Consider the following 20,919-nt stretch of genomic DNA (forward strand, 5'->3'; position numbering starts at 1 on the left):
ATATCATATCACTTATATTGATTGCTTGTGATGTTTATCTTTTATGCATCTTATCTTGCTTTGATTGACGGTAGCATTATAAGATGATCTCTCACTAAATTTCAAGATAAAAGTGTTCTCCCTGAGTATGCACCGTTGCCAAAGTTCGTCGTGCCCAGACACCACACGATGATCGGGTGTGATAAGCTCTACGTCCATCTACAACGGGTGCAAAACAGTTGCACACGCAGAATACTCAGGTTAAACTTGATGAGCCTAGCATATAACAGATATGGCCTCAGAACACTGAGACCGAAAGGTCGAGCGTGAATCATATAGTAGATATGATCAACATAGTGATGTTCACCATTGAAACTACTCCATCTCACGTGATGATCGGACATGGTTTAGTTGATTTGGATCACGTGAGCACTTAGAGGATTAGAGGGATGTCTATCTAAGTGGGAGTTCTTAAGTAATATGATTAATTGAACTTTAATTTATCATGAACTTAGTCCTGGTAGTATTAGCATATCTATGTTGTAGATCAATAGCTCGCGTTTAGCTCCCCTGTTTTATTTTGATACATTCCTAGAGAAAACTGAGTTGAAAGATGTTAGTAGCAATGATGCGGATTGGATCCGTGATCTGAGGATTATCCTCATTGCTGCACAGAAGGATTATGTCCTTGATGCACCGCTAGGTGACAGACCTATTGCAGGAGCAGATGCAGACGTTATGAACGTTTGACAAAAGCTCGGTATGATGACTACTTGATAGTTTAGTGCACCATGCTTTACGGCTTAGAACCGGGACTTCAAAAATGTTTTGAAACGCCACGGAACATATAAGATGTTCCAAGAGTTGAAATTGGTATTTCATACTCATGCCCGTGTCGAGAGGTATTTGACCTCTGACAATATTTTGCCTACAAGATGGAGGAGAATTGCTCAGCTAGTGAGCATGTGCTCAGAATGTCTGAGTACTACAATCACTTGAATCAAGTGGGAGTTAATCTTCCAGATAAGGTAGTGATTGACAGAGTTCTCTAGTCACTATCACCAAGTTACTAGAACTTCGTGATGAACTATAATATGCAAGGGATAACGGAAACGATTCCCAAGCTCTTCGTGATGCTGAAATCGACGAAGGTAGAAATCAAGAAAAACATCAAGTGTTGATGGTTGACAAGACCACTAGTTTCAAGAAAAGGGCAAAGGGAAGAAGGGGAACTTCAAGAAGAATGACAAGCGAGTTGCTGCTCAAGTGAAGAAGCCCAAGTCTGGACCTAAGCCGGAGACTGAGTGCTTCTACTGCAAAGGAACTGGTCACTGGAAGCGGAACTGCCCCAAGTATTTGGCGGATAAGAAGAATGGCAAAGTGAACAAAGGTATATTTGATATACAGTTATTGATGTGTACTTTACTAGTGTTTATAGCAACCCCTAAGTATTTGATACTAGTTCAGTTGCTATGATTAGTAACTCGAAACGGGAGTTGCAGAATAAACAGAGACTAGTTAAGGGTGAAGTGACGATGTGTGTTGGAAGTGGTTCCAAGATTGATATGATCATCATCGCAGACTCCCTATACTTTCGGGATTAGTGTTGAACCTAAATAAGTGTTTGGTGTTTGCGTTGAGCATGAATATGATTTGATCATGTTTATTACAATACGGTTATTCATTTAAGTTAGAGAACAATTGTTGTTCTGTTTACATGAATAAAACCTTCTATGGTCATACACACCAACGAAAATGGTTTGTTGGATCTCGATCGTAGTGATACACATATTCATAATATTGAAGCCAAAAAGATGCAAAGTTAATAATGATGGTGCAACTTATTTGTGGCACAGCCGTTTAGGTCATATTGGTGTAAAACGCATGAAGAAACTCCATGCTGATGGGATTTTGGAATCACTTGATTATGAATCACTTGATGCTTGCGAACCATGCCTCTTGGGCAAGATGACTAAAACGCCGTTTTCCGGAACAATGAAGCAAGCAACAGATTTGTTGGAAATCATACATACTGATGTATGTGGTCCAATGAGTGTCGAGGCTCGCGGTGGGTATCGTTATTTTCTGACCTTCACAGATGATTTGAGAAGATATGGGTATATCTACTTGATGAAACATAAGTCTGAAACATTTGAAAAGTTCAAAGAATTTCAGAGTGAAGTGGAAATCATCGTGACAAAAAAATAAGGTTTCTACAATCTGATCGCGGAGACGAATATTTGAGTTACGAGTTTGGTCTTCAATTAAAACAATGTGGAATAGTTTCACAAATTCGTGCCACCTGGAACACCACAGCATAATGGTGTGTCCGAACATCATAACCGTACTTTATTGGATATAGTGCAATCTATGATGTCTCTTACCGATTTACCACTATCGTTTTGGGGTGATGCATTAGAGACAACTGCATTCACGTTAAATAGGGCACCATCTAAATCTGTTGAGACGACACCATATGAACTGTGGTTTGGCAAGAAACCAAAGTTGTCGTTTCTTAAAGTTTGGGATTGCAATGCTTATAAGAAAAATCCTGATAAGCTCAAACCCAAATCGGAGAAATATGTCTTCATAGGATACCCAAAGGAGACAGTTGGGTACACCTTCTATCACAGATCCGAAGGCAAGATATTCGTTGCTAAATTTGGATCCTTTCTAGAGAAGGAGTTTCTCTCGAAAGAAGTGAGTGGGAGGAAAGTAGAACTTGATGAGGTAATTGTACCTGCTCCCTTATTGGAAAGTAGTTCATCATAGAAACTGGTTCCTGTGACTCCTACACCAATTAGTGAGGAAGCTAATGATGATGATCATGTAACTTCAGATCAAGTTACTACCGAACCTCGTAGGTCAACCAGAGTGAGATCCACACCAGAGTGGTACGGTAATCCTATTCTGGAGGTCATGTTACTTGACCATGACGAACCTACGAACTATGAGGAAGCAATGATGAGCCCAGATTCCGCGAAATGGTTTGAGGCCATGAAATCTGAGATGGGATCCATGTATGAGAACAAAGTATGGACTTTGATTGACTTGCCCAAATGATCGACGAGCCATTGAGATTAAATGGATCTTCAAGAGGAAGACGGACGCTGATAGTAGTGTTACTATCTACAAAGCTAGAATTGTCGCAAAAGGTTTTCGACAAGTTCAAGGTGTTGACTACGATGAGAGTTTCTTACTCGTATCTATGCTTAAGTCTGTCCGAATCATGTTAGCAATTGCCGCATTTTATGAAATCTGGCAAATGGATAAACAAAACTGCATTCCTTAATCGATTTATTAAAGAAGAGTTGTATATGATGCAACCAGAAGGTTTTGTCGATCCTAAAGGTGTTAACAAAATGTGCAAGCTCCAGCGATCCATCTATGGACTGGTGCAAGCATCTCGGAGTTGGAATATACACTTTGATGAGTTGATCAAAGCATATAGTTTTATACAGACTTGCGGTGAAGCCTGTATTTACAAGAAAGTGAGTGGGAGCACTACAAAATTTCTGATAAGTATATGTGAATGACATATTGTTGATCGGAAATAATATAGAATTATTCTGCAAAGCATAAAGGAGTGTTTGAAAGGAGTTTTTTCAAAGAAAGACCTCGGTGAAGCTGCTTACATATTGAGCATCAAGATCTATAGAGATAGATCAAAACGCTTGATAAGTTTTTTCAATGAGTACATACCTTGACAAGTTTTTGAAGTAGTTCAAAATGGAATAGTCAAAGAAAGAGTTCTTGCCTGTGTTACAAGGTGTGAAATTGAGTAAGACTCAAAGCCCGACCACGGCAGAAGATAGAAAGAGAATGAAAGTCATTCCCTATGCCTCAGCCATAGGTTCTATAAAGTATGCCATGATGTGTACCAGATCTATTGTATACCCTACACCGTGTTTTGCAAGGGAGTACAATAGTGATCTAGGAGTAGATCACTGGACAGCGGTCAAAATTATTAGTGGAATAAGGATACGTTTCTCGATTATGGAGGTGACAAAAGGTTCGTCGTAAAGGGTACGTCGATGCAAGTTTTGACACTGATCCAGATGACTCTAAGTCTCAATCTGGATACATATTGAAAGTGGGAGCAATTAGCTAGAGTAGCTCCGTGCAGAGTATTGTTGACATAGAATATTTGCAAAATACATACGGCTTTGAATGTGGCAGCCCCGTTGACTAAACTTCTCTCACAAGCAAAACATGATCACACCTTAGTTGTAACACCCTGGGAATCATGCTACAGTAACTCCCTGTGATTAAGCTAATCATGTTGCTAAACAGGGCTTGATCACATTTGAATCACCTTCCTTTTCTAACTCCTAGTTCAAACTTCAAATATAATTAAAGTGAAAAATAAAAGTTTTCAAAAACTCAAACAAAAATGTTCTGTGGGTGCTAAATAATACACTGGCAATTATGGTGGAGAAAACTCCTTTTTATAAAATGCCTAAATACTTTAAATGAAATATAACAGAAAAGGAAATAAACAAATAAAAGGAAAACAGAAAACAAAACAGAACAGAAAAAGAAAAAAAGAAGAAGGCCCGTTCCCCCACTGCACCCCGGCCCAAACTGGGCCGCCACCCCCGAACCCCCCCGGCCCAGTCGCCCCAGCCCACTCTCCCCCCCGCGTCCCCTTCCCTGTTCCCCCGACCGGGTCGGAACAGGGGCGCGCGCTCCCGCTCGACCACCTCGCCGGCACCGACGCCGGAGAGGATAAGGGCGCCAGCGGCCCCCGCCCCCTCGGGTCTCTCTCCCACTCACCCCGCTCACTCCCTCGGCCTCTGCGCCTCTTCCCCCGCCAGATCCACCTCTCTCTCCCCTTCGATCCCCTCTGCCCGCGCGTGCTCGCCGCCGTTCACCGTCGAACTCGCGGCCACCGTGCCCCGATCGCCCCGACGACGTGCCCGAACGACTTCCCGCCGTCGACTACGTCGACTACGCCCTCGGGAACGAGTCGAGCGCCTCTGCACCGGCCTCCCCGAGCTCGTCTTCAACCTTCGGCCGCCGTCGTTCGTCGCCGATTCCGGCTACCCCGCGCCCTCCCCGAGCTCACTGCCACTCCCTACAGCCTCGCAGTGAGCCTCTCCTTCTCCTCCCCCTCTCCGTTAGCTCGCTCGCGCTCCGTAGCTGCTCCCCCACGCGCGCCCGAACGCCACGCCGCGGAGCTCGCCGCCGGCGTGTCTCCGGTGACCAAATGGTCACGGCCGTAGGCCCGCTAGCCCGACCGCACCGTGCCGCACCCGCCTAGGTAGTTAGTTCGGCCAATCGCGCGCTCTAACACAGCTTCCGTTGGGCACCCGTAGCACCTCGCCGCCGGCGAGCTCGTAGCGGTCGTCCCCGGCCGTTTCAGCCCCTCCGACCACCGCCGTTGGACGCGCGACGTCGAGCCGCGTCGAACGCGCCCAGCCCCGCCCCCGCAAACCCACTGTGGGTGAAACCCGCGCCCCTCCCGCGCGCGCCGCCATGCGTTTTGGTCGCCGGCGTTGCTCCGGCGCCGGCCGCCGACGTGGCAGGCCTGGGGCCACCCCAGTGCCCCTGCCAGTGGCCCCCACGGGCCCCAGTTGACTGGGTTGACCCAGTCAACTGCTGACTGGGCAGGCCCAGTCACTGACATGCGGGCCCCGCCACAAAAATAAAAGAAAAAGAAAATGTTTTATAAATAAAAATAATTATTTTAACTAATCACTCACTGACATGTGGGGTCCACCCCTCTAATTATACTGTTAGATTAGTTTAAATAGATATTAGAATAACAGAGACTGACATGTGGGTCCCACTGGACCCACCTGTCTGGTTTGACTGGTCAGCCGACCTGTTGACTTGCTGACGTTAGCATTGCCTCATGCTGACGTCATAATTCATTTTTCTTAATATAAATAATTCCAGAAATTCAAATAAACTTTGAAAATTCATATCTTTTAAACCGTAACTCGAATGAAAATGTTTTCTATATGAAAGTTACTCAGAACGACGAGACGAATCCGGATAAGCAGTCCGTTCGTCCACCACACCTCCATAACCTATCGAACTAGCAACTTTCCCCCTCCGGTCCGTCTGTCCGAAAACGCGTAACATCGGGAGTACCTCCCGGATGTCCCCCCCTTCACCGATACCACCTGCTGTCGCGTTAGGACACCCCTAGCACCGCTCATTGTCATGTCACGCATCGTCATGCTTATGTTTGCATTGTATTTACTGTTTCTTCCCCCTCTTCTCTCCGGTAGACTACGAGACCGACACTGCTGCTGCCCAGTTCGACTACGGAGTCGACGACCCCTCCTACTTGCCAGAGCAACCAGGCAAGCCCCCCCCTTGATCACCAGATATCGCCTACTCTTCTCTATACTGCTTGCATTAGAGTAGTGTAGCATGTTACTGCTTTCCGATAATCCTATCCTGATGCATAGCCTGTCATTGTTTCTACAATTGTTACCCTTACCTGCTATCCTACTGCTTAGTATAGGATGCTAGTGTTTCATCAGTGGCCCTACACTCTTGTCCGTCTACCATGCTATACTACTGGGCCGTGATCACTTCGGGAGGTGATCACGGGTATATACTATATACATTATATACATGACACATGTGGTGACTAAAGTCGGGTCGGCTCGTTGAGTACCCGCAAGTGATTCTGATGAGGGGGCTGAAAGGACAGGTGGCTCCACCCCGGTAGAGGTGGGCCTGGGTTCCTGACAGCCCCCGACTGTTACTTTATGGCGGAGCGACAGGGCAGGTTGAGACCGCCTAGGTGAGAGGTGGGCCTGGCCCTGGTCGGCGTTCGCAGATAAACAACACGCTTAACGAGTTCTGGGTATTTGATCTGAGTCTGGCCATTTGGTCTATACGCACTAACCATCTACGTGGGAGTAGTTATGGGTATCCCGACGTCGTGGTATCAGCCGAAGCTCTTTTGACGTCAGCGACTGAGTGGCGCGCGCCGCATTGGACCGTAAGCTCGCGCTTGTATTAAGGGGGCTAGGTCTGCTTCCGGCCGCGTACGCAACGTGCAGGTGTGCATAGGGCGATGGGCCCAGACCCCTGCACGCATAGGTTTAGACCGGCGTGCTGACCTCTCTGTTGAGCCTAGGTGGGGCTGCGACGTGTTGATCTTACGAGGCCGGGCATGACCCAGAAAAGTGTGTCCGGCCAAATGGGATCAAGCGTGTTGGGTTATGTGGTGCACCCCTGCAGGGAAGTTTATCTATTCGAATAGCCGTGTCCCTCGGTAAAAGGACGACCCGGAGTTGTGCCTTGACCTTATGACAACTAGAACTGGATACTGAATAAAATACACCCTTCCAAGTGCCAGATACAACCCGGTGGTCGCTCTCTAACAGGGCGACGAGGAGGGGATTGCCGGGTAGGATTATGCTATGCGATGCTACTTGGAGGACTTCAATCTACTCTCTTCTACATGCTGCAAGATGGAGATGTCCAGAAGCGTAGTCTTCGACAGGACTAGCTATCCCCCTTTTTAATTCTGGCATTCTGCAGTTCAGTCCACTGATATGCCCCTTTACACATATACCCATGCATATGTAGTGTAGCTCCTTGCTTGCGAGTACTTTGGATGAGTACTCACGGTTGCTTCTCTCCCTCTTCCCCCCTTCCTATCTATCTGATTGTCGCAACCAGATATTGGAGTCCAGGAGCCAGACGCCACCGTCGACGACGACACCTACGACACTGGAGGTGCCTACTACTACGTGCAGGCCGCTGACGATGACCAGGAGTAGTTAGGAGGTCCCAGGCAGGAGGCCTACGCCTTGTTCGATCTATATCCCTGTTTGTGCTAGCCTTCTTAAGGCAAACTTGTTTACCTTATGTCTGTACTCAGATATTGTTGCTTCCGCTGACTCGTCTATGATCGAGCACTTGTATTCGAGCCCTCGAGGCCCCTGGCTTGTATTATAATGCTTGTATGACTTATTTATGTTTTAGAGTTGTGTTGTGATATCTTCCCGTGAGTCCCTGATCTTGATCGTACACATTTGCGTGCATGATTAGTGTACGGTCAAATCGGGGGCGTCACATTAGTACTCTTTGGGTGTTAATCACATGGCGATGTGAACTAGATTATTGACTCTAGTAAACCCTTTGGGTGTTGGTCACATGACAATGTGAACTATGGGTGTTAATCACATGGTGATGTGAACTATTGGTGTTAAAATCACATGGCGATGTGAACTAGATTATTGACTCTAGTGCAAGTGGGAGACTGAAGGAAATATGCCCTAGAGGCAATAATAAAGTTATTATTTATTTCCTTATATCATGATAAATGTTTATTATTCATGCTAGAATTGTATTAACCGGAAACATAATACTTGTGTGAATACATAGACAAACAGAGTGTCACTAGTATGCCTCTACTTGACTAGCTCATTGATCAAAGATGGTTATGTTTCCTAGCCATTGACATGAGTTGTCATTTGATTAACGGGATCACATCATTAGGAGAATGATGTGATTGACTTGACCCATTCCGTTAGCTTAACACTCGATCGTTTAGTATGTTGCTATTGCTTTCTTCATGACTTATACATGTTCCTATGACTATGAGACTATGCAACTCCCGTTTACCGGAGGAACACTTTGTGTGCTACCAAACGTCACAACGTAACTGGGTGATTATAAAGGTGCTCTACAGGTGTCTCCGAAGGTACTTGTTGGGTTGGCGTATTTCGAGATTAGGATTTGTCACTCCGTTGCCGGAGAGGTATCTCTGGGCCCACTCGGTAATGCACATCACTTAAGCCTTGCAAGCATTGCAACTAATGAGTTAGTTGCGGGATGATGTATTACGGAACGAGTAAAGAGACTTGCCGATAACGAGATTGAACTAGGTATTGAGATACCGACGACCGAATCTCGGGCAAGTAACATACCGATGACAAAGGGAACAACGTATGTTGTTATGCGGTTTGACCGATAAAGATCTTCGTAGAATATGTGGGAGCCGATATGAGCATCCAGGTTCCGCTATTGGTTATTGACCGGAGATGTGTCTCGGTCATGTCTACATTGTTCTCGAACCCGTAGGGTCCGCACGCTTAAAGTTCGATGACGGTTATATTATGAGTTTATGTGTTTTGATGTACCAAAGGTTGTTCGGAGTCCCGGATGTGATCACGGACATGACGAGGAGTCTCGAAATGGTCGAGACATGAAGATTGATATATTGGACGACTATATACGGACACCGGAATGGTTCCGGGGGTTATCGGATATATACCGAAGTACCGGGGGGTTACCGAAACCCCCCCGGAGGCTATTGGGCCTCATGGGCCCAATTGGTGGAAGAGGAGAGGCGGCCATGGGGCAGCCGCGCACCCCTCCCCCCAAGTCCGAATTGGACAAAGAGGGGGGGGGGTGCCCCCCTTTTCCTTTCCCCCCTCTCCTCCTTCCCCCTTCTCCTAATCCAACAAGGAAAGGGAGGGAGTCCTACTCCCGGTGGGAGTAGCACTCCTCCTGGCGCGCCCCCTCCTGGTCGGACGCACCTCCCCCTTGCTCCTTTATATACAGGAGCAGGGGGCACCCTAGAGAGACAACAATTGATCGTTTGATCTTTAGCCGTGTGCGGTGCCCCCTCCACCATAGTCCACCTCGATAATACTGTAGCGGTGCTTAGGCGAAGCCCTACGTCGGTAGAACATCATCATCGTCACCACGCCGTCATGCTGACGAAACTCTCCCTCAACACTCGGCTGGATCGGAGTTTGAGGGACGTCATCGGGCTGAACGTGTGCTGAACTCGGAGGTGTCGTGTGTTCGGTACTTGATCGGTCGGATCGTGGAGACGCACGACTACATCTACCGCGTTGTGCTAACGCTTCCGCTTTCGGTCTACGAGGGTACGTGGACAACACTCTCCCCTCTCGTTACTATGCATCACCATGATCTTGCGTGTGCGTAGGAATTTTTTTGAAATTACTACGTTCCCCAATAGAGGCATAGGGAATGACTTTCATTCTCTCTCTATCTTCTGCCGTGGTCAAGATTTGAGTCTTACTCAACTTCATACCTTACAATACATGCAAGAACTCTTTCTTTGACTGATCCATTTTGAACTCCTTCAAAATCTTGTCAAGGTATGTACTCATTGAAAAATCTTATCAAGCGTCTTGATCTATCTTTATAGATCTTGATGCCTAATATGTAAGCAGCATCACTGAGGTCTTTCATTGAAAAATTCTTATTCAAATATCCTTTCATCCTATCCAGAAATTATATATCATTTCCAATCAGCAATATGTCATCCACATATAATACCAGAAATGCTACAGAGCTCCCACTCACTTTCTTGTAAATACATGCTTCACCGAAAGTCTGTGTAAAACCATATGCTTTGATCACCTCATCAAAGCGTATATTCCAACTCCGAGATGCTTGCACTAGTCCATAGATGGATTGTTGGAGCTTGCACACTTTGTTAGCACCTTTAGAATCGACAAAACCTTCTGGTTGCATCATATACAACTCTTCTTTAAGAAATCCATTAAGGAATGCAGTTTTGACGTCCATTTGCCAGATTCCATAATCATAAAATGCGGCAATTGCTAACATGATTCAGTCGGACTTAAGCATTGCTACGGGTGAGAAAGTCTCATTGTAGTAAATCCCTTGAACTTGTTGAGAACCTTTTGCGACAAGTCGAGCTTTGTAGACAGTAACATTACCATCAGCGTCAATCTTCTTCTTGAAGATCCGTTTATTCTCTATGGCTTGTCGATCATCGGGCAAGTCCACCAAAGTCCACACTTTGTTCTCATACATGGATTCTATCTCAGATTTCATGGCCTCAAGCCATCTGTCGGAATCTGGGCTCATCATAGCTTCTTCATAGTTCATAGGTTCGCCTTGGTCTAGTAACATGACTTCCTCTACATGATTCTCGTACCACTCTGTAAGGGCATATTTCTCCCTAAGTGGTTTTGGTGATTGATGACAATGCATTTGCAGACTAATCGTGTGCATTGAGCATTTCAGATATCTCATGTCTAGGCACAAGACGATTCGGTGCCCCTCGGAGCCTATCAAAGATGGCTATTCTCTACGTTTCATTTCGGTGGATTTGAGTCATAGGAAAGCCGTACTATTAAGAGGGGGTCCGCTTCGGAAAGGTTAGGGTAGAATCAACACGTACACATATGTTCCTTTGCACCACCTTTCGTTCGCTTCAATGGAGCACCATCCGTTTATCCATGTCTCTATGTATATGAAGGCTGCCAAGTGCTAAAGTCTCTGTGGCGTGCGGTAGTACTGCTCAAGGGAGCGGTAGTTCCGCAGGGGCCAGCGGTAGTACTGCTCAAGGGAGCGGTAGTACCGCAGGAGTCAGCGGTAGTACCGCTGCCCACGGGTTGAGAGAGGGGATAACGGTTGGATCTTTTTCCCCACTATATAAAGGGGGGGGGGGTCTTCTTCCCCAAGAAGACTATCTCCTCCCTCCCCAAGCTCCATTGTTGCTCAAACCTCCATTCTCGCCCGATCTCTCTCCCTAGCCAATCAAACTTGTTGATTTTCTAGGGATTGGTTGAGAAGGCCCTGATCTACACTTCCACCAAGAGAAATTTGATTCCCCCCACTAATCCCTTGCGGATCTTGTTACTCTTGGGTGTTTGAGCACCCTAGATGGTTGAGGTCACCACGGAGCCATATTCCATTGTGGTGAAGCTTCGTGGTGTCGTTGGGAGCCTCCAATTAAGTTGTGGAGATAGCCCCAACCTTATTTGTAAAGGTTCGGTCGCCACCTTCAAGGGCACCAATACTGGAATCATGACATCTCGCATTGTGTGAGGGCGTGAGGAGAATACGGTGGCCCTAGTGGCTTCTTGGGGAGCATTGTGCCTCCACACCGCTCCAACGGAGACGTACTTCCTCTCAAAGGGAAGTAACTTCGGTAACACATCCTCGTCTCCACCGGCTCCACTCTTGGTTATCTCTTACCTTTACTTGTGCAAGCTTTTATTGTGTTGTATCCCTTGCTTGCTTGTGTGCTTGTTGTTGCTGCATCATATAGGTTGCTCACCTAGTTGCACATCTAGACAACCTACTTTGATGCTAAGTTTAAATTGGTCAAGAAAGGCTAAAAATTGTTAGTTGCCTATTCACCCCCTCTAGTCAACCATATCGATCCTTTCAATTGGTATCAGAGCCTCGTCTCTTTATTAAGGACTTTGCCGTCCGAAGAGTATGGTTGGCACCACTGACAAGGGGGAGGAGCACTCCAGTGCGATTCCGTCCTTGTCTGCGGCTGATGGGGGATCCTCTGTCTCTCGTGAGGATTTCAATGCGGCTTTGGACACATTGAAAACCTCCAGGACGACCGAGGTTAAAGGCATGTTTAAGGAGTTTCTTGAAGGCCTTAAATTATCCACCACACCATTGGAAGTGGTTGATCCCGCTAACAAGGTGACGGATGCTAACTCCAATAAGGGGGAAGCTAGTAGTGACCAAGTTCCTTTGCCTAGTGGTAAGAGTGGTAGTGGCATCTTTGCCGATGTTGAACCTCCCCTTACCTATGGAGGACCGATTCCCTCCACGCATATGAATCATGTTGGTCCTCCTCCTAAGCTTGTGAAAAATGAGGATTTTGCCGCTTAGGTGTATCGCTTTAAACGTCATTTAAATCATACACTGGTGCGCGTCGGTCCTAAACAAACGGTTTTTAACCCCTTTCCGCGACGGCATTTGGAACCGTCGCCAAGTGAGTGTGTGCGATAGGGTGTCCTTCCCACACGACCCAGGAACCGTCGGGGATATGGAGCAGTGATCCAGAGGCCTTCCAAAATGTAATCGTGTGTGATGCAACACACACTAAATCTTTCGCACGTGTGGTATCGGTGATTAAGGGTTTCTAATGATGTAGAGAAACCATACGGTCTGTCATAACGAACCATTTGGGAAACAGTATATAAGGCACACGGGCCAACATATGAACTATGTGCGATTTGTGCCCCATCGCACATGAGTTTTCCGCGTAACCCATCTGCCATGCTAGACTCCATCGCACACATTTTCCAACAATTACCGTCTGCGATAATGTTCTATCACGAACGGTTCAGGAGCCCCTTCGCACACATACAAGTGCTGCAGACCGTTTGTGATTTGTTAGGTATCACCGACGGTTGCCCAAGAGTGACGTGTGCTTTTCATTTGGGATCCACACGTTTCCTGAAAAAATTATGACTGGGATTGTATTTTACATTGGGCACGGTTTACTCCCAGTTCTCGTGTGCGATAACGCATATCACAAACGGTTGCGGAGAACCTACGCACACGTAGTAGTGCTGCAAATCGTTTGCGATCTGCCGTGTATCACCGACGGTTCCGCTACGATTGACGTATGCTTTCCGATGTGGATCGCACACACTCATTTAGTTGAACCGTGTGCGGAGCAATTGCCAGGTTAAAACAAAAATATCCCATTTTGAATCGGCACGCAAAAAGCAGATTCGCCACAATATTCAATTGAACAAATAGTGTCCACAAGAAGAACATTCATCAGATTTCGCAACAATTGCAATTGAACATATGGTAGCTAAATTCCAATGATTTATCCACACATATATGCATTACATAATTAATCATAGTGTACGAAATACGAAGACCTCATCGGATGGAAAACAATGGATCCATGCGTTATATGTTTAGCGGCTAACTCTTACTCAATTTTTCAGGAGAACGCATGCTGAAATCTTCATTATCACCAGTGGGATTGATGTAGTGATCCAGGAAGAAGTCGCTGATAAATCTCCGAACCATTAGCAATTCACCAGCCGGGAGCGGTTCAGGGGTCCTCGGTTTTAAGATGAGCTGCAGTATTTTTAAGATCAGAATATGCCATATGAGTGGAGTAGAAGATATTTGTCGGGTGGTAGGTGCGACATATGCCAACGGGTGGCTTATCATTGTGGGAGCCAGTAAGACATCGCCGGTGCCTGGAAACGGGATAAGGCGAAGACATGCACGCCAGCGAATCTTACCCAGATTCGGGGCTCTCCGTGGAGATAACACCCCTAGTCCCGCTCTGCAGGGTCTCCGCATGATCACTAGATCAACACAAGTAGCTACAAGTGGCTCCTTGAGCTGTTTGGCTAGAGGAAGAAGAAGGGCAAGGCTAGCTCTCCTCTTCTCTCTATGTGGTGTCTAAAACTCTAAGAGATCAACCCTTTGCATGGGTGCCCTGGGGGTTTATATAGGCCTACCCCCAGGGGTACAATGGTAATCCGGCTGGACGCGGGTCCTAGCCGTCAGTGTATGTATTCGCCGGCTTCTCCGCCGGCCGCTGGGGCCCGCCGACTGGTGGGTCCCGCCGGCTACCGGCCTCTTGGCCGACAGGCCGGCCCCACCGCCTGGGGGTCTTGTCGGTGGCTAGTTACTGTAGCCTTGCCCCTGATGACGAGGGCTTTGTCGAGGTAAGCATGGCTACAGTGCCGCCGCCTGGCGGGCTCTCACTGTAGCCTTACCTCGTCTTGTCTCCTTAATGATGCACATACTTCGAGGGAGGGAGGTAGCCGGCTATTGGGAGCCGGCTACGCCCCAGGTCGACTGGGGGAGGCTTGGCCGCCTTCGAGCTTCTCTCTGGCTGAAAGGGCCCGCCGCCCGCGGGCCGTACTGACAGCCTGTCGTGGGTGGCGTCATGGTCAACATGGCAACAGTGCCGCGCCGGACGGGGGATGGCTGACCCGTACGACGCACTATGGCCACGCGTGCTCCGGGATTCGGTGGTGGCAGGCTGTACTGTAGCCACGCCCCGTCTCGTCACCGTTATGTGGGTGCAGCCCTCAAGGGTGCAGTCTTGGCCGCTTGCCAGGAGCCAGTCTTCTTGTGGCCGGCTTCTGGGGTCGGTCCTCTTGTGGCCGGCTTCTTGGAGTCGGTCCTCTTGTGGCCGGCTTCTTGGAGTCGGTCCACTTATGGCCGGCTTCTTGGAGTCGGCCACCTTGTGGCTCTCTTCGGGAGGGTTATTAGGGCCGGGCCGTCTTCCCGTAGTCGGTCCTTGAGATAGCCGGCCAGGGGAAGGCGGCCCTATGCTTTGGGTGCTTGAAGGCTCGATCGGCCCGATAATTTTTGAAGAGCCAGGGGGAGTCGGTTAGGCTACCGTAGCCATTTACTCCGACAGTAGTCCCCGAAGTTGGTTGGGCTTTGAGGCTGAAAGGAGGACGAGAAGCTCAATCAGCTTCGTATCTTGAAGAGCCAGCAGCTAGGAGCCGGCTTTGATCAGGTGCGCCGTCTTGGCGAGGTTTTGAAGTCTGAAGGCAGGAGCCAGTTGGTGCGCACGCCGGGTTGCGGGCCGGCCGCTTGCTGCCCGTGCGCCACGTGGCACCCTCCGGCTGTAAAAGCCTGCCAGCCCACGCGCGCGACGGGACGCCGCCGCAGGCCGGGGCCCACCACTTCCACGCCTAGGCCTAGGTGTGGATCTTCTGTGGCCCAAAATGGACCGTTCGCCTTCCAACGGCACTTTCCGCACGTCGTTAGGGCGCAATAATCGCGGGACGTGGGGGAGTGGGCGTAGTTAATCCCACGTCCCCCCACGCCTCGCCTCCTCGGCTTCGCCGCACGAGGTTATAAATAGGGGGAGGTGGGGGAGCGGCAGACGCTCGCACGCTCACCCTCGCTCCGCCATCTTCTTCTTCTTCCTCTCCGTCGCTGCAGCCCCTCGCCGCCGCGCCGTCCCTCTAGCCTTCGCACTACCCTGCAGCTTCGCCGCCGCGAGGCCGTGGTTTCGCTGTCGCCGCGCCTTTCTCATCGACTTCTTGCCGTCATGTTGCGCAGCGGAGACTGGGACGGCTCCAACGTCCACAAGGACCACATCGACTTCCTCCGCAAGACGCGGCGGTTGCCCGGCAAGGACCATGTGCGGGCCCGTCTTGCGCCGAAGAGGGAGATCTCGCCGGCGCCGGAGGAAGGCGAGCGGGTAATCTTCCGCTCGCACTTCCTGCGCGGCCTTGGCCTGCCTGCGAGCGCCTTCTTCCGCTCCTTTCTTGAATTCTACCAGCTCCAGCCGCACCACCTCACTCCAAACACGGTGGTGCTGCTGTCTGCCTTCGTCACTCTGTGCGAGGGCTTCCTTGGCGTCCTTCCCACCCTCGAGCTCTGGGGGGAATTCTTCCAGTCCAAGCTCGGCACCGCCATGCAGGGCGTGCCAGCTCAGAGCGGCGCCTTCATCGCGGTGCGGAGGCCAGTAGCCGACAACACTTTTCCTCCCATCACGCTGATCCAGTCGGTGAAGCGCTGGCAGAAATCCTACTTCTACGTGAAGAACGTCACCCCGCAAGGCGATTTCGTCAACTTGCCGGCTTATGTAGCCGACCCGCTGGCTGGGAGGCGGCCCCAGTGGTCCTATCGGGCCAGAACGCTGTCGCCTGCTGGAGCCGCCGCCGTCGCGCGACTCCGGGTAATGGTCCAGTCGGAGGGCCTGACCGAGCCCGATCTGCTGGCCGCCTTCGTGGTGCGTCGGGTGCTCCCGCTCCAAGGCCGCCCTCATATGATTTGTCAGATGAGCGGCCAACTCGATCCGAGTCGGATGTGCACCAAGGAGATGCCTCATGCCGAGGTAGCTCTCATGGTGAACTACCTTGCGAACTGCAAGCTCATCGACGAGTGGCAGTTTGGCAAGGATCCGTACTCCCGTGCCCATCCCCGCCTATGGTAAGCTTTCTTTATCTTCTCTTCTTTACTGTTGTCACCAAGTTTCTCTTGGCCGACTCTGACCAGTCGGTTTGTCTTGGCAGAGCCCCCTTCTTCGACCAGCAGCCGGGGCAGCGGGGGTGGAGCGCCAATTTCTTCCCGACCGGGCGGCGCATGACTTGGACGACCCCGACTTGGGGGCAGCCGCTCTGGATGACAACACCAAGGGGGGAGGCGGCGAAGCAGGCGGCTCCGGGCTTGGAGCCAGCTTCGACGACTGGCAGGATGATGACGAGGCAGAAATTGTCCCGCGCCATCAGCCGACGTCCGATCATGGCGCGGGTTCATCTGCCGCGCCGGCTGCCCGAGGCGGCGCGCAGAAGCGCCGGGCCGCGCCGAGCTTATTCGGCAGTCGGCCGAAGAATCCCAAGAGCACGGCGGCGGCGACCAAGCGGGATGAGGCAGCCGCAAAGGCTGCCCGCTTCCGCAAGGTGGTGAAGCAGCCACAAATGGTTTCGGCGTAAGTGTCAATCTTCTCGCATATTCCTTCTTCTTTTTTGTTGATATTCTTCTGAGTCCTTGTCTTGATTCATCAAACAGGGCTCCGCTTTCTCTTGAGCGGACCACTGCCGCCTCCGTGGTTGGATCGGCGGGAGGGTCCGCAAGCGCCCGCCGCGTGGACCCCCGTGCCGAGCTTCAAGCGGTGACAGAGAGGAACGCGCGGGAGGCGCGGGAGGCGGAGGAGCTGAGGGCGGCCGCTGCCAAGGCGGCGCAGGAGACGGCGGAGGAGTTGGCAAAGGCACAAGCCGACGCAGCGGCCAAGGCTCAGGCGGAGGCTGTAGCCGCAGAGAAGGCGGCGGAGGCCGTGCTCGTCGCCCCCCTGCGCGCTGTGGCGCCTGAGATCCCGGAGCCCCCGCCGGAGGAAGCCGGTGGCGACCTGCCGGGGATGGAGAGGGAGGAGGACGACGTCGTTGTCCGGGAGAGGGAGGCGGCACCGCCATCGCCGACTGGGGCGGACCATGGCAGCCGGCCTAACGCGCCGCCTGTGCAACCGGCTGGAGGCGAGCCGGCTGCAAGGACAGACCTGGTGGTCCGGTTGCCATCGCGCCAGCGCGCAGGGAAGGCGACTTCGGCGCCGGATCCGCAAAAGGCCGCGGGCTCCAGCTCGTCGGCCCAGGATCTGGAGACGGCCAGCGCCAGCTCGGGGTGGACGCCGGGTGGTGGAACGGCCGTGGTGAACGTGGCGGCGCAAGAAGTCCGGAACCGGCTTCAGTCCCAGGCCGCCGTGCTGAGGCAGTACAATCAAGAGTTCCTCGCGACACGGACGGCCATTCGGGTGAGTCTTCCCGCTTTTTTGTTTCTTGTTCTTGATTTCTTCCGTGGGGGCGCGTCAGTGCACCCACTGGGTGTAGTCCCCGAGTTCCGAGTCGGCTGCTGAGCAGGCGGCTTGGAACTTCTTAGTAGACTTCGATCACTATCTTGTTCTTATTCGCTTCTCTGTCCTATTTGCAGGACTACCACAACCTCCGCGCGGCTGCCTTCAACTCCTAGGCTCGGGAGCTGACCCAGAAGACCGCTGATCTAAGTGAGAGCCAAAGTAAGTGCTTCATCTTTTATCTCACGTGGGGGCGCGTCAGCGCACCCACTGGGTGTAGTCCCCGAGATTCGGGCCGACTGCTGAGCAGTCGGGACGGATCTTTCCTGGCGACTTCTTTCTTATTGCTTCTTTCTTCTTCACCATATCTGCAGAGGCCAATGCCAACCTGAGGGAGCAGTTGGGTGGGGCCCAGACCGCCCTTCACACCAAGGAAGCCGAGTTCGACACCTTGGCTCAGGAGCGTGACCACTTGGTCAAGAAGCTGGCCAACCAGGAGGAGAGCCATAAGGCGGCCCTGAAGGCGGTGCAGGACAGTGAGGCCGCCCTCCAAGCCGAGTATGAGACCGAGGCGGCGAGCTGGGCTGAGGCAAGGCAATCGCTGATCAACGACTACGGCCAGATCGAAGACTTGGTTGACGGTAGGCCGCCTTCTTCTTCGTTCCTTCGTTTGCCGCTTGCCATTTGGTCCATTCTCTAACTTTGTGTTTTTTCTCTTCCTTTCTTACTTGTGCAGAGTACTTCCCTGGTTACTCCACTGCCGCCAGCCAAGTCATCGAGGCCCACCGCGAGGCGCAAAGGTAGGCTGGTGCTGAGATCACGCCGAATGCTCGTCGGTCGCTTGAGGAGCAGCTTATGGCGATCCAAGCCCGCCTCCAGCCGGCTCACTGCATGCTCCGCCGTCTTCAGCGCGTTGGGGCGCAAGTGCTGGCCGCCCTCTGGCCCGGCGAGGTGGTTCCCCGTACCCCCAGTCGGACTGCCGACTGGCTGGAGGTAGCGGTTGGCCGCTTTGAGGCCTGGAAGGCTTCTGCAGCTCGGTCAGGCGCCAGGCGGGCACTGGAGTTTGCAAAGCTTGGTATCCTGAGCTGAGCTTGGACCAGCTGGCCACCTGGCGGCAGGAGGCCGACGAGGAGCTGGAGGCGGTGCGGCCGGCTATCATCCAGCGCGCCTCGGCGATCGCCGACTACACCGACACCAGTGCCTTTGCCCCTGAGGTGGATGATGACGGCATTGCTCAGCCGGAGGAGTGGTTTGGGCTGAACCCAGCGGATGGCGAGGACTCGGCGGAGGAGATCGACTCCAGCGACGAGGGCGAAGAGGAGGAGGGAGAGGATGGTGAAGACGCCGTGCCAGACGATGGAGCAACCGGCCAGCCTCAGCTTGATCGTGCCTCCAGCAACGAGGCGCGTGCGGGCGCGCCGCCTGCAGCCGGCGATGATCAAGCCGAGACTCGCCAGCCGGCCACTCCTCCAGCCAGCACTGCCGTCTCCACTGACCTGCCCGGCTCGCCTGTTGCCCCTTTAGCCTGATCCGCCACTTTAGATTTCCTGTTTATTACTCTTTGAACAATATTTTGTTAAATTTGCGCAGTTCCACCCACTGGGGTGTATTCAAACTATGTTGAATGCCGGCCTTTCGAAGGCCTTTTGTGTAAATATAATCATGCATGTGCTTGGCTTTCGATTGTTTTTGCTCTTCATCCTTTTGGCTGTTTCCTTTGCCGCCCTCCCTTGGTCGCCGCCTTCCCAGCCGGACAGCTGCTCCGCAGTCTATGTCTGGGGAAGGGCTTGGCCGTTTGGGAGGGCAAGTACTCTAGCTTTCTTGGATTGTAGCAAGGTGAATGGGAAGCCGGCCAGCCGGCCGTTCTGACAGCCGGTAGGCGGGGTGGGAGGCTGGCTTGTGTTATATAAGTTCGTTAGTCCTTAGCCGTTTTTCGTGTGGGCATCCTTTCTTGCCTTTGACTCTTGCCAGTCGGACAGTTGGTTCTTCGAGCTGCGACTTTCAACAAGAGAGGGCTCGGGTGCCGGCACACTACTTGTCTGACTGCAGGTAGAACTTTAATATAACTCAAGGCGGCAAGTCCCCGGGCCGACTGATCAAACCTGGCGCCGGACAGAAAATCAAATGTAATAATACATTCATAGGTATGACACTCGTCATACATAGATAAAAGAGGGTAGTCCCCGAGTGCTCCTCGGGGGGCCCGTTGTCTTGTACTTAATACAAAAGGTAGCGTGGTACATACTGCTTTTAACTGTAAAATCTTCGAAGGAGATTGGCGTTCCATGGTCGTTCCGACTCCTTGCTGGAATCATCTCTCTTGCGTGCCTTCGGCTTCTGTGCGTCGATCAGGTAGTAGGAGTCGTTGCCTAGGGCCTTGCTGATGACGAAGGGGCCTTCCCAAGGGGCCGAGAGCTTGTGCTGGCCGGTTGTTCGCTGGATCAGCCGGAGCACAAGATCGCCTTCTTGGAAGGATCTTGGCTTGACCTTCCGGTTGTGGTAACGGCGCAAACCCTGCTGGTAGATGGCGGACCGGCTGAGTGCTAACAGCCGGCCCTCTTCCAGTAGGTCAACGTCGTCTTCTCGCGCTTCCTTGGCCTCCGCCTCCGTGTACATGGTGACCCAAGGTGAATCGAACTCGATGTTAGTTGGGATGACAGCCTCGACACCATATACAAGGAAGAAAGGGGTGAAGCCGGCTGACTTGTTCGGGGTAGTACGCAGACTCCAGAGGACGGCTGGCAGCTCGTCGAGCCAGCAGCCGGCCGAACGCTCCAGTGGTACAACCAGTCGGGGCTTGATGCCGGAGAGGATGAGGCCGTTTGCTCGCTCGACTTGGCCGTTTGACTGCGGGTGGGCAACGGACGCTAAGTCCAGTCAGATGCCCTGTGTCGCGCAGAAACGTGCCAGTGCTCCTTTGG

This window comes from Aegilops tauschii, chromosome 6, assembly GCF_002575655.3.
Source record: "Aegilops tauschii subsp. strangulata cultivar AL8/78 chromosome 6, Aet v6.0, whole genome shotgun sequence".
Taxonomy (NCBI): Eukaryota; Viridiplantae; Streptophyta; class Magnoliopsida; order Poales; family Poaceae; genus Aegilops; species Aegilops tauschii.